The 25,354-nt window shown below is 41.9% G+C and overlaps 1 protein-coding gene and 1 long non-coding RNA gene across 4 annotated transcripts in view; one reads left to right on the top strand and one right to left on the bottom strand.

The window, feature by feature from the left end:
* SLC14A2 (solute carrier family 14 member 2) overlaps positions 1 to 25,354 on the bottom strand; it is a 304,902-nt gene that overhangs the window by 238,146 nt on the left and 41,402 nt on the right. The window lies entirely within an intron of this gene.
* LOC113961371 lies at positions 21,561 to 22,863 on the top strand. The gene is made up of 3 exons (XR_003532279.1): positions 21,561 to 21,689; positions 22,274 to 22,427; positions 22,689 to 22,863. It is a non-coding gene; the product is annotated as an uncharacterized LOC113961371 (long non-coding RNA).

Raw genomic sequence — 25,354 nt, 5'->3', positions numbered from 1 at the left:
GGGACCTAATCTGGAGCTCATGAAGCATAGCTAAATCTGTCCCTGTAGCAGAGCTACAGAAGAAACCAAAGAGAGCAGTCCGAAAAGGGTTCCAAAGACAACAGAAAGCACAATAAACTGATAAATGTGGATGATATTTTCTATACTTTTCCATTCTTTCAACTTACCTTTCTTTAAAAGTCCCCTGTATGGTCACACATAGTGATGTGTAGTGAGGGAGAAGGCAATTTGTGGTTAGACCTTACTCAAGAGAGTTCCTGAAAAATTCTTACCTTCACACAAAATTCATCCTGATACCCCCCCACCCCAGAAAACCACATTCCAGACTACCTTTATTGTAAGTATCTCGTTATCTGTTACTGTAATCACAACATGGCCATGAAACTCAGACTCATCCTCACCTTGGAGGCATGCCAAGGTCTCCAAATCTTTTATCAATGTTTCAGTCAAGTTATTCATTCACCTAATAAAAAACTAATAATATATACACTTTCATGACTTCAAATATTTTGTCTTCCATGGTGGAACACAAATGAAACCACACTTTTCTTAACACTGGTGATAGCTGACAGTAACTATCTGGTGAAATAATCTCTACCTGACTCACACAGAACATGCCTCCTCAAAGGAAGAAACATTAAAAAGAAATTAAAAAAAAATCAAATAACAAAACCAAAACTAGGTTAAATGGTGTGAATGAAACAAGATTCAGAGCTCAAATAGTAAGGGTAAATGCAGTTGTTGCTGTCACAAAAAAAACCAGGGGTTTTACCCAGAAAGATATCTATGTTCTGGACTGAAAACCTAGTGCTTGGGGCAAAACTAAAAAAAGCTAAGAAAGCTGATGAAAAGGTCCCTCAGCACCCTAATTAAGCCATATTCCATATTCAGTTCCAAGACTACCTTGGCTGGTTTCTTAAGCAAATGATTCATTCAGATAAAATGAAATCAAGCAAGAGTTGGTGTTTCTAAATTAATTTGGAAATGTTACACTAATTAATTAGTATTTCACATCAGAATGAAAATTAAGGGAGAACTCTATGAAGTCAGTATTGCTTTGTTACCTAAAGGAACAAGGAACAAAACCTGGATGAAGATTCCAGCCTTCACTGATTATAAATTGCTTCAGGATTAAAGAGTATGGCAAACTTTTTGGACAACAAGAGTCAGCAGTGACATGAATGACAAAATGAGAGAGACTGAAGGAAAACAGCCATGAACGATCCATTTCCAGATGAGATTCATAAGCAATAGAATAAAAAAACCCTAAAATACCAGGGGTAATTCTGGAAAGTGTGAACTGGCAAAACAAGCTTGCTGCGTCACTGGGGCTGAGGCTGAAAGCAGGATAAGAACAGACAGTCAAGAATGGTAACAAGCAATGGGTAAAAATAAAAAAGTTCATGGCACAGAAGAGTGGGACACCTCCCTCCTTCTCAAGTGGATTTGAAGTAGTTATTGAAATGGTCCAGCTGCTCTAGAAACAGAAGAGAAACATCTTGTGAAACATGGTGTGTTTTACTAGTTAATTTGAATTTCAGATGTAAACAGATGATATCAGACAGCATTCCTGGTTTGTCCCTCCATTACCACCTTATCTACTAACAATCTTTTCCATCAGCTTAGTTAGGCTGAGCAGGAGTATATACACATTTTCATGGTAGTTCCAAACTGAGCAACATGTTTCTGTCTTTCTCCCCAGACTGAAGCTTCAGATCAGTTTGTCCAGAAATCTTTTAGGGAGCTGTTAGGAGGAAAACATCTCCATCTGGCAGAGCTTATAGTCTGGAAAGATAGCATTCCCTCGAATGGAGAACCTGCATGTTTTGAAGCAAGGACAATTATACACTTACTAGTTTTGTAGGCACGTGGTAGTGATCAGGAGATCCTTATTCAGGCTCATCCCTGCTTGAGCAGCTCTGAGCTATCTCTGTGCTCACCTGTTGTACTGAACAGTTACATTTTTCTCATGGTAGATGACACAAACAGCTGGCATAGTAGATGAGAACAACAAGATGGGAAAGGCAGTATGAGCTCAGGACACATCCAACAGAAGGTTGATTCATTACCTCATAGACCAGAACAAACCTGTTCCTATGTTAGGCATTGGAAAAGCTAGGAATAGCTTAGCATAAATGGGAAAAACAAGATTATACAGGATTATCCCCTTGGAATTATTTAAGCAGGATTGCTCTGCCCATACAAAGTGGTTTCCCCATAATTAATCACATTTATTGTTGCTGATATTAATACCTCTCCTTTCTAAGCTTCCAAAGCCCCAGTGGGATGCAAGATAGTCAGTGGAGACAAGCACAGGGTCCACAATGTGAGGTTCATAATTAACCTTCTGGATTCCCACCAGATCCAGGTAGTATCTTGTAAGTTACTATGTCATGTGGGATCCCCAGAAGAGGGAGAACATCAGCTGGTTGGAGCAAGTCCAGAGGAAGCTGCCAAGGTGATTAGAGTGATAGAGCACCTCTCCTGTGAGAAAAGGCTGAAAAAATTGGGATTGTTCAGCCCAAAGAAGTTCCAGGGTGACCTAATAGTGGCCTTCCAATACTTGAAGACAACTTTAAGGAAGGATGGAGAGAGAATATTTAGATGGACCTGGAATGACAGGACAAGGGGGAATGGCTTCAAACTGAAAGAGAGTAGGTTTAGGTTAGATATTAGGAAAAAAATTCTTTACTGTGAGGGTGGCGAGGCCCTGGCACAGGTTCCCCAGAGAAGTTGTGGCTGCCCCATCCCTGGAAGTGTTCAAGGCCAGGTTGGATGGGGCTCTGAGCAACCTGGCCTATTGGAAAGTGTCCCTTTTGATGACAGAGAGGTGGAAGTAGAAGAGTTTTAAGGTCTCTTCCAAGCCAAACAATTCTGTGATTCTATGATGCTTTTGCTTAGCACTTTCATCTTGTGATGCAAGATGAGAGCAAACCCACTTGGTGTGTTGTTCAGTAGCTGCTTATGGAATAGAATGGAATGAATAGAATAGAACATTTCAGTTGGGAGTAACATAACAAGATGATCTTGTTCAACTGTTCATGCTGTGCTAACCTGTGTACTACCAAAACAGACCTTAAGAGCAGAACAGAGCTGAAATTCTGACACACCAAAACATCCTGTTTCATGCTATCCTGACATTTTCCTTTAGGAGGCCACTCACACACCAGCTTCTGTCCTGCCTGCCGTCCAAAGAAGGGTCAATTGACTGGTCTCTGGTGTCTTGTATAATCATTCACACTTGTGAAAGGTCACAGTTAAAATACAGCACATCAGAGCTGTGCTGTTTAACACCCACTGTGTACAAATGTAAATGGCCAGCCACTGCAGAAAGCAACTGAGAACAGATCCAATATGCTACACTAATTAAATGTCTGAACAGACATAACTAGGGGAAAACCAGAGGAGAAAGAAGACTCGGTTTCTTATTTGTTAACACAAACATTCAGACAACTTTTGTGATCAGAATGAGTATTTATGCTTTCCATAAAACCAGAAATAAACACCACAAAAGAAAAAGTTACTGGAATTGCAATGACTTTGTCATCTATATCCGAAATACAGCATCCTTAGAACAACAGTTTCGGTTGGAAGGGGCCCTAAAGTTCATCTCACTCCAATCCCCTGCCATGGCCAGGGACACCTTCCACTAGATCAAGTTGCTCAAAGCCCCATAAAAATAGCCCTCTTCATGGTGTTCTGTAAAAAGCAAGCACTTTTGGCATTGCATCCATCAATGCCTTAAATAAATTATGTTCCCCCTGGTGCTGAAAGTCCAGTTTTCAGGTGATTTGGAAACCTACTTGGTAAAGATGTGTTCACAAAACAGATTGTGCCAGACTGTTCCAATAGCTACCTGCCTTTCTAGACAAATGTAACTGATTTTCTAGGCAAAAGAGGTGTGAAAAGCACCTTTTGTTAGGGTACTTTTACAACATTTGATAAAGTGCTACCTGAGACACAATCTAGTTACCTCTGAAAGTGGTGAATCATTGGGTGGGAAAGGGAATGATTAAAGAACTGTCAGCAAGAGGTAGCACTGAAAGCTGAATTACTCCAAAGAATGACAGTGCTATGGAATACATTCTGTTTTTCTCCTCATGTTGGCATCTTTTACTGATAGTACAGAGCATCGTGGTTTGACCTTGGCCGAATTCTAGGCACTAAAGTAGCTCTGAGCTAGGAGAGGTCACACAGGCAAACCAAAAACTCAACGTGGGGTTAATACTAAAATTTATTACTAACAGGATAAGATCTAAAGAGTGAGAAATAAAACAGTCTTAAACACACTTTCCACCCACCCCTCCTTCCTTCCGTGTTCTCCCTGCTCCCCCCCTGTAGCAGTGCAGGCAGAAAAGTCCATCCCTTGGGCAACAGGTCTTCCAAATCTGCTGTCCCGTGGGTCACTCTTCCATGGGCTGCAGGGGTACAGTCTGCTCCACCATGGTCCTCACATTGGGTTATGGGGGGGGCCACAGCTCTGAGTCCTTCTCCTGCTCTGTGGAGTCCCTCCCACGAGTAACAGTCCTTGATGGACCTCTCCAACGTGGGACCACCCCTCAGGCAGTAGTTCTTCCATATCTACTGTCTCAAGGGTCACTTCTCCATGGAGTGCAGGGGGGGGCTCTGCACTCTGATGATCCTTCCTAGGATGCAGTCCTTCACAGGGTGAGCTGTACCAATGTGAATCCCCCACAGGGCCATGAGTCCTACCTGGGAATAACCTGCTCTGGTGTGGATTTTCCTCTCAACGGGCCACAAGTCTCTTGAAGGACTCCGCTCCATCCTGGGTCTTCCATGGGGGGGGAACGGCCTTCTTCCATGCATCCATCTGCTCCTGCGTGGGCTCGACTCGGCTGGAGGGGGAAGGGAGGGCAGTGCATGCTGCCAAGGGCCACTCTGCCACCCTGGCCCAGCCTGTGGGGCACACCTCCCACCCCTCACAGTTCACCTTGGGGGCTTTGGGGGGGAAACTTCTAGCAGCTTCTAGCTTCTAGTCACCCTGTGTAGCTCCTCCTGCTCTCGAAAAACCCAGCCAACTCAACCCACAACACAGAGGAACATCAGGAAGTGTCATGGCCATACAAATGTGGCATGAACTTGGAAACCTGATTGAGAGGAATCTCATATCATGCATCATGTGTCATGTGTCGTGTGTCACGTATCACGTGTCACGTACCATGCAGAGAGCAGCCTGGAGAGCAGCCAGGCAGAAAGGGACCTTGGAGTTTGGATTGACAGATAGCTGAACATGAGCCAGAGTGTGCCCAGGTGGCCAAGGAGGCCAATGGATCCTGGCCTGGATCAGGAACAGTTGGCCAACAGGTCCAGGGAAGTGATTCTGCCCCTGTACTCAGCGCTGGTGAGGCCACCCCTGGAGTGCTGTGTCCAGTTCTGGGTCCCTGAGTTCAGGAAGGACATGGAGGTGCTGGAGCAGGTCCAAAGAAGAGTAATGAGGCTGGGGAAGGGACTGGAGTACAAGTCCTATGAGGAGAGGCTGAGGGAGCTGGGGTTGTTCAGCCTGGAGAAGAGGAGGCTCAGGGGAGACCTCCTCACTCTCTACAACTCCCTGAAAGGAGGTTGTGGCCAGGTGGGGGTTGGTCTCTTCTCCCAGGCTGCCATCAGTAAGACAAGAGGGTATAATCTTAAGCTCTGCCAGGAGAGGTTTAGGTTGGATATTAGGAAAAAATTCTTTACAAAGAGGGTAATCAGGCATTGGAATGGGCTGCCCAGGGAAGTGGTGGATTCTCCATCCCTGGAGGTTTTTAAGATGAGACTGGATGTGGCATCAGTGCCATGGTCTGGGAACCACAGTGGTAGTGGATCAAGGGCTGGACTTGATGATATTGGAGGTCTCTTCCAACCTGGCTGATTCTATGATTCTTTGATTCTATATATCATATCATATCATATCATATCATATCATATCATATCATATCATAAAGTTGTGTCTGCCCCATCCCTGGAAGTGCTCAAGGCCAGGTTGGATGGGGCTTGGAGCAACCTGGTCTAGTGGAAGGTGTGTCTGCCCATGGTAGGGAGGATTGGAACTGAATAATCTTTGAGGTCCCTTCCAATCCAAACCATTCTATGATTCCATAATTCTATATCATTCAACAACAAGGTGCAAAATCATGAATCCTGAGGGCAAGTACCCCAAAATTTTGATATTTTGATAATGTGAGAGCTCATCCTTTGGAAAGATTGAGACAGTGATGACCCAGAGGCAGTAGCTGCTCACAGGCTGAAGCTGTGGAATGATGAGTATGATCTAACAGTTTGCAAAAGGGACAGTTATTTCTAGTGGGGAAAATGAAGCATTATTGGTGAGAAGTCCCCCGAAGATGCACTCAAGAGAGATGGAGAAAGTATGTAAGAAGTTATAGCATAATAAAATAAAGGAATTCTTGCAATTGCAAAGCAAAACCCAAACAGTTTTAATTTACTTCCTTTTATGAAGTAAATTTTATGCAGTGAATTATATGAGATATCTGTAGCGATCAAGGCTAAATTCAGTGCTTCAGACCTGTGGACACACAGCAATTGTAGTTTCCAAGTTACCCGTAGCTCTTTATGACTATTATTTATTCCATAAATGCCATTTTTAGCATAGAGGCTTTACTCTTTTTTCCCCCTAATGCTTTACCTCTTTCCATTTTACTTCAGCAGACTAAACAAATTCCACACTTTGTTAGAGCATTCACCTGGTCAGATGGAAAAAAACTGAGATGACTTTCATGCACACGTGGGTATGGCACAGCTCCAGTTGCCAAGTCACCTCATGGCAGAGCTGTGCCGTCCCCTTCAGCACAACTTATCTCTACACCATCAGCTGCTAACACAACATGTTGGCTTCTAGGCTGGAGGTGGTTCACCTCTGGGATGCTTGAAACATCTTCCCGTTCAGTTAGACCCTCTCCACAAGTGGTGTCTTTCATTTAGGGACCAAGGAGTGGATTAATTGAAGACACCCCCTAACAGGGGCTCTGCAAACATCTGGCCCAAAAAAATGTGCTAAAAGCCAAAGAACCAAAGAACTTGTAAAAGTATCTTCTTGGGAGCTCACTCCTCAAACCTAGAGAACTAGTGACATGCACACCTCTCAACATTGGTGAGTTGCAGACTGTTTATCATGACTTCCCAGAGACACGGTAACAGGCTGGGCATACATCTGAATTCCTCCCTCTTAAATGTCAAACCAGAAACTACCAGTGATACAGACAGAGGAGAATTACTCAGAGAGAAAATTCCTTGTTGACAAACAGGGAATTCTATAGTTCAGCAACTCAGCCCGCTACACCATCAGTGATTTTGCAGAAACAGATTCTACCTGACCCAGTTCTGCTCTAATTTTTCTTATATTCTCTCAGACAGTATTTCTGTGTTCCTATTAGTCTAGCAAATGTCTGTGTAAGCTGAAAATTTCACTTGTGTTTTGAGAATCAAAATATGCTTTGTAATTGCAGGAAATTCTTCCACCTTAGAATTTCAGTTTATTTGGCAAACTAACTGCCTCCAGTTCAATTACACAGTTGCACTTCTAACCAGACTGGTTATAGACACACACAGCATGCTTTAAAAAAAAAAATGTTTTAAGTTAATCTCTTTGCAGAATTTAAGATTTACCCAAGATTGGTTGATATACGAGGAATGAGACATTGGGTGTTAAATATTGTCATAATTTCAGACTTTCTTCAGACAAAGTAGTTTTGAATTTGCTCCTTATTTTCCAGCTCATCAGCTTTAATTGTAAACTCTTCATCATTACAGACTATGGTCAGCATGAAATCTTAACCTCTGCGGAAGCTTTTTAAGCCCAACACACAAACCTTCCAAGCTGTGGGGTTTCCAAAGGGAAGCTTTTTTAACTGTTTGTGTCCACATTGGCAACCACCTCCTGAAGCAGGGCTCTGGGAGATGCTTTGAGATCCCTGAATGAAAAGAAATCCCTTTCTAAAACACAGTAAATATACAAAAACGTAGGTTATTTGAAATGTGTCGTCAGCTGTTTTCTGTAAAGAACAGTTCTGCACCTTGAGAAGCAAAGAAGATATTTCATCTGTCAGGAGGTACCACTATTAGTGAACATGCCCAAACCCAACGATATAAACAGAGAAAAGGAGAGAAGTTTTCTTGTGTCATTTGAACCCATCAGCCATGAAAGGGAGATGTTGGTTCATCAGGGGAAAATGGCCATTTGCACAGATTGGCAAAGTTTCTATGACCACTCAGCTCACTTCCAAGAAAATATCTCTGTATGAAAGACAGAAGCTTCAGGAACCATCAGCTATGTTCTGTTTGACTATTCTTTAAGATTAACCTTCATGAGAATTCTGTGGGCAATATCAAGAATGTTAATTACTGTAGGCTCTTTAGCAGCAATTAGGTCCAGGAGTGTAATCAGCTGAAAAAATTACTTTACTAATGCTGAGAAATACCAGCTATAACACAGACAGAAACATTGTGTAGAAATCCTGACTAGAATAAAAGCTTTGGATCACGGCTCAAGAAATTTGTAATGAGGCAATGCTTTTTTACCCTTTGAGAATCAACATTTTTTGCCCTAATCCATTAGTTTTGTTCAAGTTTGTTGAGCACTGCAAGGATAAGGTTAACTTCACCAAGCAGAACTGTAGGCAACAGGAAGGGCCTTCCATCACCTCGTGGCCAAGGGCTGGGATATTTACCTACGCTGTGAAAAGTCCAGTTCAATTTCCCTTTCTGCTGCTGACAGTTTGAACTTGCATATCCCAGGTCAGTGAATTAATTATGATGCTCTGTGGGTTGCCTGGTGGTGAGACACGGGGTCCCTCCTCTACAGCCCTCCAGCTCTCCGCTGCGGGTGCTGTTTTGTGTTGTATAAATAGTTAATCGCGGGCGCTGGGACTGGCTTGCAGAGGGCATTGAACTGCCAGGGCACCGAGTCATTCAGCCTCTCCCTGGCTCAATTCCTCTATTGAAACACAGCACAAAGGTTCCAGCAGACGAGAGGATGAAAGGCCAGCCCTCTGCATGCCCTGCAATCTCTGATTAGGACATTCACTGCAAACGTAGGAGTCGCTCATCCAAATCCTTACTTTGAACTTTTTCTGCCCTCTCTTTTCAGAAGTGTCTCACATCCAGCATCCCTCAGTTTTTCCCCCCTTGTGGGAAAACTGTGACGTGGCCAGAGCCTATGATGTTGTAGGTTTTAGAAGCATTTAAACTGTGTAGGGATAACACAGAAAGCAAAATGAGTTCATGGCGTAACTCGTTACATCCCTCTGAAAGGTGAATTCCCTGGGCAGTCATTGCACAGTCATGCAGGCCAGTGGAACAAACACATGGTGTCATAGGATCCCACCATCATTTCTGAAATGGTTTTATGTGTCCAGTGCTCTGCAAATCGATTTTGACAAGAGGGATAATAATAGCACGCCATCCACTAGACCATCTGGTCTTTCCTACCAAAAATATCTTAATCAACTATTAGACACGTTTAATGTGTGTCGTAGCAAGAATTATTTGTGGGTATCAAGCAGTGGCTGAAACCAAACACATAAAAAGATCATACTTCCATGATCTTAGCTGGTGTGGAGCACTGTAGCAGAGTCACTAAAGCTATGCTGACTTGTGCTAGTTGAGCATACAGCCCACCATATTTAGTAACACAGTATTAAGAGTGGTTATGCTCTGAAACTTAATGAAATTACAAATTGGAATATCTCTAGTGAAACTAATGATCCAAAATATTGCAGCTGAGCAGAAGTCAGCCTTGTTTTGAATTTTGAAGGTCTTTTGGAAACATAAAAATGCAGTTTTATGCTTTAGAGCTTTGAAGTGATAATAAGGTAAAGGGGACATTTGACAGTGAGGGGGAAAAAGAGTCATCTATTCCCCCTATATTGCAATTAATTTGTTTAAAAAAGCTTATTGAGAACTTATTGTAGTCCTCCCCAAACCCCACCAAATTTCCCAAACCACAGAGACATTCAGAATGAGACAGTGGTCACTCTTTTGACTTGTTAGTGTGACTGGGCAGAAGAGGGTTCCAAGAAAAAGACCTCGTGGAGAAGGTGTCTGAGCTCAGACATTTGATGTTGTCCAGCTGCCAACTTGGCATCCTTCTTTCCTCCTACAAAACCCTAATAGGAACCAGACAAATGATGGATTTAGGGAAAAATCAGGATGAAAAATAAAATAGCTTGAGTCAAGCCAAGCAAAGTAATTAGGTTTATTTAGTGGAATGAAAAAAACATCCCAAACCTAACTCAAACCCAAAAAGAGTCTGACAGAAGCAAAAAGTTTTTTAGGGGGAAAAAAACATTTTTTCAGATTCAAGGCAGTTTTTCTGGTTTTAGAGAAAAAAATTGTTTCATATTATTTTTCCTTTCCCTTGGTGTGTCAGCACCTCAATTTTTCTTCTCTTTTTTTTTTTATTTTTTTCTTAAAAAAAAAAGGAAGAAGGTTGCTTTTGAATGGACTTATTTTAAGAAAAAAATCTTTTATTTTTTAAAACTTAATTTCCCATTTTGCATCTTTGGAAATCGATTGTTTTCACTTAAAGAAAATTTCTTCATTTGTTATATGTTGAATTTGAGCAGATATTCCAGATAATTAGTCATATCACAGAAATATTTTCTCCAGCTCTACTCAAGACCAACAGAGGGTGGAGATATTAATAAGTCCTTAGGGAGAAGAAAAAAGACAACTGAGGAATGGATTACCAAAAAAAAAGAAATTACACCAAATGAGAGAAGAAATTTTTTGCAAGGAGGAGGAACATAGGAGTGTGCTAAACAGTTTTGGCAAGCCAGTCACAGATTAAAAGTCCCTGCAGTAGGAATGCCTTATTCCTTGATCCAACTCACATGTGGTAGGGACTAAACATGTGTCTCAGGTCCCTCGTTTTCCACATGCCATGTGGTAGTTAATGGATGTTACCTTGATGTATTAAAGGGTTTGGAGATTTGTGTGGAAGCACAGGGTGAAACCTTAAGCTAACTGAAATCCATAGCAGAATTTCCTCTGACCTTCGGTTCTTCTCCTCTACTCCTGTCATTGAACATCTGGTTTCTCTTTCACCCAAAAGAACAACATTTTGGTAAGGAAAAGTCAGGGGATGTGTCTGTTTGTACCCATCTCCACTGCATCAGTCCTTGCACGCAAATGGGGAGAGATCCTTCCCTCAAAGACCTCACAGCACCCACCAACAAAGTAACGACTGGAGAAAAGGAGATATCTACACTTTAGTTTTTAAACACTGTGGTTGTCCTGCTCCCTTCTGGAAGTGAGTTCAGGCTTTGGGCGTTTCTCCCTGGGCCACACAAGCCTGAGTTTCAACTAGAGATAGCAATATATTTTCAGGCTTTTTTTTTTTCCTCTCTCTCTCCTGAGTAGAAAGAACATTAGTATAGTTAAATTTTTAGAAAGGGCGATATTAACAAAAATGGAAAAGGTAAAACTAAATCGATAGAAGGTAATGTTCAAGCTGACCTGTGCTGAAGTGCCGTTTTGAAATTTTCAGTCCGTGAAAACATCCCTAGACTGACTTTCTATCTTCATTTTTGCAGGAAAAAATGCTTTTATATTCACATTTTCATAGGAGGGGAAAATTGTTTTCCACGCAGCTGTATGCTTCAAATTGACAGCTGTATTTTTCATGGGTATGAACTCTCAAGCTGAGGTTGCCACTCAAGCAGCTTGAGTTGATCCCATGCAGGGCTTTAGAAATGGCCAGAACTACCCTGAAATTGTCCTGAAGAGAGAGGAGCTCCAGGACAACAAATGCTTCAGGGCCACGTTACCATGCAGACCATTTGTTCTGTTCTGACCCCAAAAGAGTTTTACATCACTAGTTGTAGATTTCCTGCATGTGACAAGGCAGAATTGATGAATCCAAAGCATTAATAGAAAGTCAAACTGTTGGTGCATTGTAGAAGGCAGGACTGGATTCTGCTTCTCCTGTAGGGTGCAGTTGCCCACTCCTCCAAATCTTATACATGTCAAAGTCAGAATGAGAACTGCCTTAGAGCTCTGAAAAGACAGGCTATAATCTCATGTCAACCCAAGTGTGAAGGCAGGACTGGCACAAGAACTTCCATCCTTATAGGATGTGGATTTTTTCCCCCAATGTCAAGTTTTGAGACCTCAGAATCCCAGAAGGGTTCAGATTGGAAGGGACCACCAGTGGGATCGTGTGGTCCAACCTCCCTGCTCCACCAGGGTCATCACAGAGCACATGGTACAAGATTGTATCCAGACAGTTCTGGAATATCCCCAGTGAGGGAGCCTCCACACCCTCTCTGGGCAACCTGTTCAGCATTCAGTCACTGCCTTTTCAGATGGAACTTCCTCAGCATCAGTTTCTGCCCATTGCATGTTTTAATGTGCTTGAGGTATGAAGGGACTTCTTTTTCCCTCCCCCCTAATTTTCAAATAAAATTGAAAAAAAAAAGCAAAAAACCAAACCAAACCAACTTCTCTTGAGTCAATGACACCACAGAGGCATTGTATAGAATTTGCATTGACAGCAAAATAAGGCAGGGATTCTCTGGGGAAAAGGGAATCTTGCATTATCTCTTGATACATTCTTATGGAGCTCAGACTCTCATCCCTTCATCACCACATCTGCATAATTAGCGCTTCAGTTTGGGGCTTTTCGAAATGAAAAAGCAATCTCCCAAATCTCGTACACCCTGCTAAGCCACGGAGTCAGCCTCAGAGTTGCAAGGCATTATAAGTAACCTACATGTGTAACCTGCTCCCTCTCAAATACCTCATCAATCTGGAAGCTACACTCCCCATATGTCTCTTATGCCAATTCGTTTTAACTGTCAAAGAGGTTATTTTCAAAGGACTCGAGTGACAGCTCAGAAATCCATCTTGGTGGATTGGCAGGGCCTGGAAACTGTGTATCTGAACTGTATAGAGGTCAGACGTTTAATTTCATGCGGGTTCCCGTGATTTATACGTGCTCGGGCTCTTGATACAGAGCAGTCTGTGCTTCCTCTGTTTTTCAGGATGTAATGCCTGCCTAGGGATTGCTCCCTTCTGCACAGCAGGTACAACTGCAAAGCACAATGCCAGTGATAAAAGAGATAAATACACTAATATTAATCTTATACCAAAAGGGGAAAGATGTAGGTGTCCTGTCTGATGAAAGAATGTGCTTTGTCAAGTGTTCATTGGATGCCCCTCTGGCTGCTGGTTTGAGCAGCATCGATGGGTACAGGAGAAATCAGCACTGGTGAAATCAGGTGTAGGCAAAGGAACCTGACTAATAAGAGAGAAGGAAGGAATTCACAAGGAATTTCTTGTGAGTCATGGCAATGCTTCACAACACTAAAGTCTTTCAAGATGTTTTAGCATGTTTATTTTCTGGTCTAAAAGGGGAAACTTTAGAAAGACACAAAGAAAATAGTTTGGCTCATGGCAGTTTCAAAGGAAGGAGCCAAGCCCATGACAGAGGGGCTGGAACTAGATGCTCTTTAAGGCCCCTTCCAGCCCAAACCATTCTATGATTTCTGAGTTACCAGCTTTGCCTCACTCCACGCAGTATGATAACCTTTCTCATTCCTCTGTTGCTTCCCTCATTCCACATACTCTGTCCTAGGAATAACCAGGAAAATTCAAAGGTGGCTTCCAAACTTTGCCTGCAAACACTGATAGACCAAAAAAGTTGTCCAAGACATGCCAAGAAATTTACTTTTAAGATCAGTAGAATGATTCCATCCCAGAAATGCTCAGACACTAGATAAATTTTGGGAGAGGGAGGGAAGGGGTGGGTTTTTGTCTTCCTCTTTCCTTTTTACTTAATCTTGTTCTCTGTGATCTTGTGTGCTGGACTATAACAAGGAGGATTTACTGTGGAATACTGTACCAAATCTTGCAGAGTAAAACACCAGACTGAAAATCCCTCACTAGCACCATCTCTGCAAACCTCACTTGTCTCTCTGTACCTGACATAACTGCATCTCCTGAAGCATTATTCTTACCAATCCAGACTGATAGAAGGCTTCTTGCCTTGGCAAAATGACTAAGGTATCTATTTATCTGTGCTCTTTTTTATGATTTGAAATGTTAAACCTCCTTCTGTCTTGATTGTTGCCTTTTAGAAACTTGTAAAATGAAAGGCAAAAAGTGGAACCAATATGTTGAATTTCACCATCTCCAGTTAATTTCATAATAATTAATTCCCTATTAGTGGCAGGCTATTTTTTTTTTCACCTACCTAGCTTGCCCCATCACTTCGGGACGATGGAAGAGGAGAATCCAGGAATATAAAATACATTCTCTTGTATTTCCTAAAAGACTTGCTGGTGTTTGCAGCAGACCAAGGAGACATGAGCCAGCCCAGACAATATTTGCTTTGCAACTCAGATAAGTCATGTATGCACTGTTAAAGGCAAACCTTCTCTTGGCTTTCCCTTAAGCTCTCAGTGATTTGGAGGGTCCAGATGAATTTTCTGCTAGTTAAAGTAACCCAGCCAGCAAAAGGACAAACATCTCACAGCAACTGTTTGCACAAGGTGGTTGATGGATCACAAGTACAGTTTCATCAATCTCAAGTGTCCTTCTAGTCCATCCCTTGGCCCTTGACTGTCTTTGTGCTGACTTCCCAGGACATTGGAAGAATGTACGTCTCTTGGTGAGCACTCTCTCAGCACACCCATAAACAACCTGACACCAGCACAGGATGATACCACTTTCAATTTCTGTCCTAGTGTCTAAACATCACTATCCAGTAAGGACTAACCAGCAGCGAGCCCAGATCCCTTCAAATATTGGTGCACTCATCTTCGTTACACCCAAATACCTGTTCTGAATAGCTGAAAACTGTGACAGCGGAGAAAGAAGGAAGAATTCTGCCTCTGTCTCCTGTTTCATCCCTCTCATGGGGGTATGGTCCTGTCGTATTGATTGCAAACAGCACCTGCACCAAAAGGTGGTGCTCTGGGTAAATGGTTGTTCATGTCATGGTTGCTGGTTGGGAAGTTGAGAGGTGAGTCCTGCCTTCGTGGATTTGCCCTGTCCTTGTGCATCCTCTCAATTCATTAACTATGGCAGTATCAGAATGCCACCACACATTTATGTTTGTGAAGAGCCATAGCCATTTTCCTCTCCTTCAGCTCCAAGTATTTCCTTTCCCCCCTTTGTATGTAGGTGGTCCAAGTACAGTTTTATGTGTGTTTTAACAATCCAAGGACATCTGTAAAATGTTTATGCCATGCTTGGAAGAGGAAAGGAGAAGCCTGAAACACAAAGAGTTCTCAATACCATTTCAGGATACTCTGTGTTTCATCAGAGCCTCCTGAGCTTTCTTTGGAGTGGTTTAGGAGATCAACCACCCCACATAAGAATGTATCCCAGCATGGAGGAATAGTCCTGAAGACTAAACTTATTCCTGTGCATAGTGTCAAATTCAAAGTGATAGGCAGGAAACTTCCTTCCTCTGTATTCTTGGTGCAGATACAGGTGATTTGACTTCAAGGAAATTAAGTTCAAGGCAAAGAACAAAGATGAGCTGGTCAGTGTCCCATTCTAGTGTGAGCTCATCCTATGCCAGGCAGACTGTGCCAGATTCCCTGCTGCCTTTAGAGATGATGTATTATTGTAAACCAGAAGAATAAATGAGTGAGGTATACCTAATACGCCATTTCATTTAGCATCCCACCAATGTGGCCAATAAAAAATAAAATAAGCCACCTTTCTCCCAGCTCATGTATCCTCAGTGTAGGAGTGCAATATGTAAGTGTACTGCCTACATAGATTTACATACAGATGGCATACAGTTTGCTATTTCAAAATACTGAATGCTGTCTTTCCCACAGATTTAAGCTGGACAGGCAGCTCTCATACTCCATACTACTTGGGGGTGGAATAAATGACACCTCTCTGTTTTCCTTGCATTCCCAGAGTATCATGCCTCGTTGCAGAGACACAGGCAAGTACAAAATCCTTTCACCAAAATGCCAGAGGCTATAAAATCCTTCTCTCTGCCTCATAAAAGAAATGAAAGGGGCCTCCACTGACTTTTGTAAATGGCAGCCTCCTATCAAAAGCAGAGACTGGGGACAGGCCAGAAGATGCTTCTCACTTTGTTCTTCTCAACACAGGTAAAATGAAGTCAATGGAGCCAATTTACTCCTTTTGACCATTCTGAACTTAAAACAGCAAGAGGCAAATGCAAGACTATGTTCAATAAAAATTTATGGGTTTATTCACACTGAGAGGCATTTCATGCTCAAAATTTGAGAGAGTAATCCATAGCAAACAGCCACAAAGTAGAATGAAGTATGTAGAGCAGGATTATCCAGCAGCTGGAAATTTTACTTTTGTTTATGGAAACAATATCTTATAGGAATTACCGAAATCCACAGAGTTCACAATTATTATTAATGGCATTAAGCAATACATTCTGTACATTGTAGATTGTAAAATTGGCCTTTTGCCAACCAGTTACCTACTGGAACACTCGTTATAACATAGGATTAATTCAGTTATTTGGAAAAGAGCTCAGGCAAGTGAGTTTTCAGACAGCAGGATAAAAAAATAAATGGATTGCATTAAGCAAAATATTTCTGCTTGTCCAAAGAAAGCTGGGGTTTTTGTTGCTGTTGGTTTTTTATTCCTTTGGATTCCTACAACTGAAAAGTGAAGGAAAATGTGGTTTAGGGTTCAGCTTATTTTGTGAGGGAGCCCACAAACTGTCAGGAAAACACTACATCACAGAAAAGTTCCCAAGTCTTCTTTCTTTCTCTCTTTGAATTACATTATAGATTTCGTGTTCATGAAAGAGGATTAAAGATAAAGGCAAAAGGCTTTCTTAAAACACCCAATCCCACAGAAGGAAAGAAAATAAAATCCCTTGTTATTTTTCTCTCCACTTTTCTCAAAACCCGTGAAGTCTGGCTCACAACTTTTAGGTGTTTGGGCTTGGTGGAGTTGTTGACAGGTAGAAACTGAGTCCGCACAGAGCTGACCCAGGAACCCAGAGACAGGAACAAGGGCCAGCCTTGTCAGTGCTTCAGGGTGCTCCTGTCTCTTATGCTCTCCCCTCCCTTGTTCAGCCAGTGCTGACTTCCAGTTGTTTTCCAGTAAAATCAGACAACCAATAACACGATACAGTCTCTCCACCCTGTCCAGCTGGGATCACTCTCCTTGTTAATACCAGTGCAGCCAAACACTGAATCCCTCCAAGGAACAGTTTTAAGCCAACAAGGTAGCAGACTGGCTTAAATTCGCCTCTCAGTGGGCTCAGAGCCCACACAATATCTGTTTGGCTCAATGGATGGGCAGAAACTCATGGGGCAGCAGTAACTTTCACAGGGGCCCTCAATTTCATTGCTTTTGTACTTCCCACGTCCCTTTGCCTCCGATGCCTGCCCTGTCTACCTCTGTGTGTGGGAATCATGCTTTCCCATGTGTCTCTGCAGAGTGTCCAGCTCTCTGCTGGTGTCTCGATTTGTAATCCACGGTGACCTTTAGGCCAGCAGAGTCATCAGCACAGCCACAGTTTTATTTGCATTAACGTTAAATAGTGTGTACAGAAGCAAAAGGAACCCTGCATATAATATCTCTCTCTTTCTTTTTTTTCCTTCCAAAAGGTTAAATTAGTTTACATGCAATGGAATCTCCACGGTTTTCACTTTATCTGCTGCAGAGCTTGAACTTTAGTCTTTTCATCCAAAGGGAGAAAAATCAATAGTATCATACTGATACACAAGAAACTTTATTAAAGCAGCCATGGGCATGTCCACAACCTTACCCTATCAAGCTGGCTTGCTAATTGGTTTGCAACAGTGCGGTTGCCATGAAAATTTCCCAGGTCTGTCTTATGAAAATCTGGCTCTATCAGCATCAAGAACACAAACAGCCAGGGAAGCGGGCAAAGGTCGCTTCCTCGTTGTTGGGAACGGAAAATGAAGCTTGTTAACATTCTGCTGCTGCTTCTTCTATGGAGAAAAAAAAAGACACCACATCAGTGCTGCGGGGAGCTTTCCTCTGGAGGATTGAACAAAGATGATCAAGCTTCTCCCTGCTCACTTCCACTCACCCATCAGGTTTTCATTGACGGGGAAGCCTGAAAAAAAACCAACCTGCCAGACGTATCATTTCATACCTGCCTGAAGCCTTTAGCTTGGAGTACTTCCCTTATTTGTCCATCACAATATAGTCTCTCTCCCTTTTACGTACAGTCTCTCCCCTTTGCTGAACCCTGGTTTGTTGCTGTGCTTAAACCAAAGCCAGATTCAAAACAACCAGAAAATCACCAGTGCATGAGCAACAACAAATTAAAATTATGTAAAGCTTTTGAGAGAAATGACAATTATGGCTGGAAGAGGGGAGAGATGGAGCATCTAAATTGCCCTTGCCACTGGGCTCCAGTGCAGGGGTTTACGTCTCTGAGGCAAAAAATGTGACTTTAAGGGTGGTGCTGCCTGAGTGAATCTGTGCCAAGTAAGAACCTCTAGCAGATCCCAATGCACCTGTCTAAGGAGCAGATGCTACCGAGTAAGTTCAGTTCACACTGGGTGTGTTAACCACACAAAAATAGCATTGAGGCTCTCTGGTTTGCACCAGAGGTTTTCCACAGCATCCTGTGATGGAAAACGTCCCCTGACACGTCCCCTGAAAGGCTGGATGAACAGTAGAAGATGCTCAAACCTACTTCTCCTCCCCGTCCTTTTATTTCTTTAATTCAGAATGTTGGGGCCAAAAGTAAGTAAATCAGTTTTACCCCTTCATGCTGACAAGAGACTTCAGCTTTGAGCTGAAGCAGTGAATATGGGACCACTGCACAATCAATGAATATGGAGATGTCATTTTCTCCAGAAATTGAGACCTAAGTAGGAGGGGTTTTTTTACATGTGCAGTCTTCCGTGATGAAAACTTTTTTGGGACCAACCACAACTCAGACATAAACCACTAATCAACCCGTGACCTAGAGCCTACACATTGCAATTTCTAATGCACAGAAGTTAATTATGGTTTACAGCCAGTTTTAGGCTAGGCAAATTCAATCTCCTAATAACTTTATCCCTGATGGTAGGGTCTGGATAGCTTGGAAACATTCCCTGTTTCTGTGAGCATGCAGGCATCATAGTCTTCTAGGATCTCCCTCCCAGGACAGTGGATTTGGAGCCTGGATGTTCATAGTGGCTCCCTCTAAACCACATATCCCCACACAGAGAGGTTCTCAAGGTTTAACTGCCTTTAGGGCTGATGGGTGGCCATGCTGTACCTAAAGATCTAATTCATGGTCTCAAATCCAACTACTTGTGTTGGTACAGAACCCTGATGTTTAACTATCTCTGTTGTTGTTGTTGTTGCTAAAAAAAGAAGGTAAACAATTTGTTGCACAAAGCATATGGAGGAATTATAGAAAGAATAATGCCAAAACGGCACCTTTTTTGTTCATAGTTTTGTATGAAGATATGTTTAATTTCTCCAGCCAATTTTCTGAGGATGCTTTCAGCTTTCCCATATTGCAATGAAAGGAAGTTAATTTAGGGATCAGTTATGCAAAGTCTTCTATCCTGGCTGGTCCAAAATATTAAACTCCAAAGGGATCAGTGGAGTGGATCAGGGAAAAAATAAACCCCAAAACAACTACAAAAGTGTGAAATATGGCTTCACGAACCAGATTTGAAAGAAATGGAGGATTTCAACACAAAGTTTGATGTATAATCTCTTCCCTTAATATGGACTGGTTGTGTCAAACTACGAGAGTCTCATCTGTTTGTCCTATTTACTTTTCCATTAGCTTAGCCACACCAACAGATCATCTTAAATTTTCAGAAAATAGAAAGATGAATTTTTTTGTCATCATAAAAGAAATAAAATCTGTTTCCAAGGAGAAAAACAGATTTTCTTTTTTTTTTTTTTTTTTTTTTTCAGGTAGAATGGAGGACACTGGACAGGAAAACAAATTGATTCAGAAAACCATTGAACTCTACCAATAGCTCAAATCTCTTCAAACTGGTAAAGATTTGCAGTAGTTTGTTATTATGCTACCAGAGTCTGCTGAAATGTCTCTTCCACCACCTCACACACAGATGCACACACTTTAAATACAATATTAAAGATACCCTTGACTAGTAAAGATCCTGTCAAAGTATGCTAATCAAATCCAGCTTTGATTTCATGCTTACTTTTCTGCTCATCCCAATTGTAAAGCTAAGCTGTAATTAATACATAAGAGGCTGGTGATTATACAGTATTAGACTGAACATATAGAGTGAACATACAGCATTAGATTACGTTTCAGTAGATCAGACACTGTTGAGAAATAAGATCAACTCACAAGCTCTGGTATTAGTGGGCTGCTAACTTATCTTGTTGACAATCTTGAGTTCTTGCATTGATCTCCTGCTGCTGGTGACATCTTAAGCATCATCTGTGTGTGTGTGTATGCTAATATGTGTGCATGCAGACTAAACAGGCCCTCTTTCCCCTTTATTTTTTTTTTTTGTTAATTCATAGATTTATAGAGTTAGAGAATATTCTGAGTTGAAAAGGTCATTGAGTCCAGCTCCTGGCCCGGCACAGAACAGGCTCAAGAATCCCACCATGGGCCTAAGAGCATTGTCCAAACACTCCTTGTACTCTGCCAGGCTTGGAGCCATGACCACTGCCCTGGGGAGTCTGTTTCAGGCTGAACATCCTCTGGGTCTACATCACCCGGGGAACCATTAGTATTCCTCTGGAAATGGGCCTGATGGGTGACTGCCATGGCAGAGTGATATCCCTCCATCAAGCAGAACTGCAATCTGTGCTTCCTCCCTGCCTGCTTGCTCAGGGAGAGCCCAGAAGAAGGGCAGAACATGTGAAGGAATAAACATCGCAGCATTACCAGGCACCCTACTGCCAGAGGGCACACGAAAACTACAGGAGTCCCTTCAGACAGCTTGTCAAAGCCCAGCCAAGGTCTTCTTTGTATCCCCCTGCCAGTAGAAAAAAAAGAGCATTCCATAGTCTGAAATACTTAGAACTAGAAGAAAGGGCATATGACTCCAAGAGAAGTCCATCATTCAGCTTTATAGCATAGGAAATCACACTAACTGTGATAAATAGTGAAAAGCTAAGATGAGGAAAAAGGAGCTCCCTATGATCCTGAACCTACTTGTGCTTTCTCTGGGGTAAACCCGGAGCTGTTGTAGTGAAAACAAGCAACAGAGGTCCAGACTATCAAAGTCAACTTGGCACCATAAAAGTTTAAGCAGATCATTCTTTGAAGAGTGCTATGCCTCAAAACTATTTTTTATTTGAAAAAAAAACACCACAGAAAAACCAACCAACCAAAAATAAAAAACAAACCAAACCAAACCAAGGAGAGGAAGGTTCTGTTATAGAGGGAGCTTTATTTTGCATGCATAGACCAATTGCATTTTGCTGCAGAGCCACACCAGAACAATCTGAGCACAGCCATGCCGTGGATGTTACGTGGCATTTCTCTGCACCGTAACGAGATCACATGTGAAAGCCTAAATTATGCAAATGAAAAGGCTCCAGTAATACTGTTGAAATATTCCTGGAGTGTACACTTGACAACCTCAAAGTACATTTCACACCACTAATGACTTCATCACTAACACAATTGTCATGAGTCAAGCAGTTTCCATAGCAACGCCCTAGTACAGCTGTTTACCCATATAAAGTACTGCACCTACTTAGTTCCATATACAGACAGATCACTAGATTCCTAGGTACTGAAATTGAAATAATTCAATTTTCAGTGTCTCTCTTTATGAAGTGATTCTGCCAGCTATAGGTATTAGCATATCAATGTGACTTTGACAGGGTCTGCTGCAAAAGACATATTTTGCAGGCACTTCATGTCAATTAGAGCCCTAACTGTTTCATGGAATAATCATTCCTGCCAGATTAAGGTCAGGCTGCAAGGTAATTTAATTGGTGCCATTATATCTAGGGGGAAAAAATGCTCTAATAAAGTGCACACACTGTAGCTGCCAGTGAGGATGTTCTATGCAACATGAAAGGGATTGCCTTCCTAAAGTGTATGGGCAAACCATTTAGAGAGAAAGAAATAAGATAGAAACAACTTCAGATGCTTTGTTTGCAACAAAATTCCAGTGTGTTTGACCAAGGGGGAAATTTTATTTCACTTGAAGTAGTACTACTCACAAGGGAGGAAGCACTGAAGAAAAATAAATAAGAATAATAAGAAAAAAATCCCATCACTCTGTGCACTTCTTCTTATCTTTAGTGGAATGATAAACACTTTAATTAAAAATCTGCAAAAATCAAAACAAAGCCTCTTTTTTCCCAGGACTCTGATGGCTGGGAAGTACCAAGCCAGGCAGGAACGACCCTGGCCTCCCCCCGTGGAGCGGGACCTGCAGGATTATTCTTTCCTCTTGTGGAAACTTCCAGCCAACAACTTCTTTCATGAGCAGCATGAATCCAGTTTCCCATGGAGTCAGGTAGAGTGTCCTCTAAATTTTCCCTACCTATCCATAATTCAGCTTCTCACACTTTTTCCAGAGTCTCCTTTCCCCCTGAATGAATCAGGTCCTGGGATGCCCACTTAAAAGAGGAATGACATGACCATGTGTCAGTGTGGATGTGGGAAGGAAAACTGTGCATTGGGGTCTGCTTCCTTCTAGCCTGAAAAGGACAATAATTCAGATAGTTCTTATTTATTTCTCCAGGTCTTGATTTCCACAGATTTTTTTTTTTTTTAGAAATTTGATTATCCTTGAAGCACATATTGGATTTTTTCTCTACTCTCTGAAGCCAATCAAAATTTTCCAAAGACTGATGGATGGATAGTGCAGAGTGTTCTCCAATATAAGCTTACAAAGCAGGAAAATGACAAGAAAATAAGATTCTTAGCTCTGTATCTTCATCCCATGATGACTTATCCAATGCCAACAAACTTACAAAAATTTTCATGATTTTGAGCTTACTCTCTTCCTTGGCAAAACAGAGCACTGGGAAAAACATCTGCCTTGCAAATGGATTCCTCCTCATAGAGTTGGTCATGCCAGGGCTATCCTGTGCAGGGCCAGGAGCTGGACTTTGATGATCCTAGTGGGACCCTTCCAACTCAAGATATTCTATGCTCAGCATTGTGGTCATAATCACACTCTAAATACCAGTACAGAAAAGATTAAATCAACTGAAGAATATATGGTATTAATCAAAGGCTCAAGGCCAGTTTTTCAATTATCTCAACTGTCTCATTTTCACAGACATCGTCTAGGCTGCAATCACTTAAATGAAGTTGAGGATATTTATAAAATATTGTGACAGGTTCAAGAACAACAGAGGAAAGTTTAGTTTTATTCTATATAACACAAAATGTTTACAATGTCTTTGAAAGGAGACTGCAAATTGTAACTTTTATGTGGCACTATTTTATTTTTTTCAGAGAAAAAAACATATATCTAAACTGCAGTTTCAGACTGTTAAATTCTACATCCCTAGAATCCTTGTTTTATTACTTTATCATGAAATAAAATATTGTGTGCTTAGAGTTGCTTTAACAATGTTGTGATATGAAAACTGATCATGATCAACTTAAGCTCAAAAAAACAGAGACAGGAATGAAAGTGTTCTTATTTTCTGAATGGGGAAATATATATACATATATAAAAACCAGGATATTCTGCCAAACCAGAACAATTTTTCAAAATTGAAGTGATGGAAAAAGATCAGATTCTGAGCCCTTTGAATTTCCCTGTGAATATTTTAAAACACTCTATTCATTTTTACTATTTCCTTTTAGCTTCCACTCAGGCTTACAGTGGAACTATTTAAGCAAGATATAGGGAAGATTTTTTGCTGCTATGAATATTGCATAAACTAACTGAATTAAGGTCATGTAAAGGTAGATTATAAATGGAAATGAAAGTTTTTTGTCATTATTATTTTCCCTTAAATATGTCTGCTAGAACATTTTGGTTCAGCATCCCATTCGAATACATTTGATCAGCCATAAATTATCCATTAAAATCTCCATTAATCCCATTACAGGTGTAGTCTATCTTCCTTCATTTGGTTCAGCCTTGGTCATGAATGCAGGAACACAGATAATGGTGTGAAAGACAGCTTTGGATTTGAGGGCTCAGCAGCTCAAAGAACTTCAAAGCTCTTAGACCAATTTTTTTTTGTCGAAGTGAAGGGCTTCATGCTTTTTGGGTGATTTCAGCCACAAAACAACAAATTATAGTATCATTGAGTTTGGAAAAGTGCTTTAAGGTCATCAAGTCCCACCATAAACCTAACACTGCCAATCCCACCATGTCCCTCAGTGCCACATCTACCTGGCTTTTAATGCCCTCCAGGGATGGGACTCCACCACTGCCTTGGACAGCCTGTTCTTATGCTTAATAAACCCTCTTGGTGAAGAAATTTTCCCTAATACCCAACATAAACATCCCCTGGCCCAGCTGGAGGCCGTTTCCTCTCATCCTGTCCCTTGTTCCCTGGCAGCAGAGCCCGACACCCAACTGGCTCCCTTTTCCTCTCAGGGAGTTGCAGAGACACAAGGTGCCCCCTGAGCCTCCTTTTCTCCAGGATGAGCCCCCCCAGCTCCCTCAGCCGCTCCTGCTGCTCCAGACCCTTCCCCAGCTCCGTTCCCTTCCCTGCACACGCTCCAGCCCCTCAATGTCTCTCCTGTCTGAGGGCCCAGAACTGCCCCAGCACTGGAGGTGCCTCAGCAGTGCCAGCACAGGGAGGGCACTGCCCTGGCCCTGCTGCCACACTGTTACTGAAACAAAGATATTCATGGAACAGCCATGAACAGCCAGTTTCTCCATTTTTCCTGCTGTGGGGAATGGTGTAAAAGGCTTTGCTAAGTTCCAGGTAGACAACACCCACAGCCTTTCCCTCATCCCTCAGCAAGTGGGTCACTTTGTCAGAGAAGGAAATCAGGCTGGTCAAGCAGGACCCCATTTGCAATATCATATTGTTATGCTACCCACATCTTCCAGGTACACCTGCCTGGGGCTGGAAGAGACGAACACAGCTTTGGTGAGTTGTTAGCCTTGTTCATATTTTTGCTAAGTAAGGCTGATTACATCATGTAGGAACCCCTGATCCCTGGGCAGTGGCTGGCCTAGGACGTGGGAGGTAGTGGTGTGCAAACGGATTGATTTTCTGCTTGCTTTATGAAGTATTGCAGTTCCATTTTTCTCTTTCTTAGTCTTTTTCTTCAGTAATACCCTCCTCTTCAGTTCCTTGTCATAGGAATGAACTTGTTCCCTGAGTCCCTAGAAAGCTGGGTTCAATAGAAGTGATCTAAGGACCAGGACAACATCTAGATAACAGAAGGAATATTTCTTTCTTTTCTTTCCTTCTTTTTCTTTCTTTCTTTCTTTTTCTTTCTTTTTCTTTCTTTTTCTTT

Source organism: Neopelma chrysocephalum, unplaced genomic scaffold (assembly GCF_003984885.1).
Source record: "Neopelma chrysocephalum unplaced genomic scaffold, ASM398488v2 Primary Assembly neopelma1_97116, whole genome shotgun sequence".
NCBI lineage: Eukaryota > Metazoa > Chordata > Aves > Passeriformes > Pipridae > Neopelma > Neopelma chrysocephalum.
This window is presented reverse-complemented; position numbering and strand designations above follow the sequence as displayed.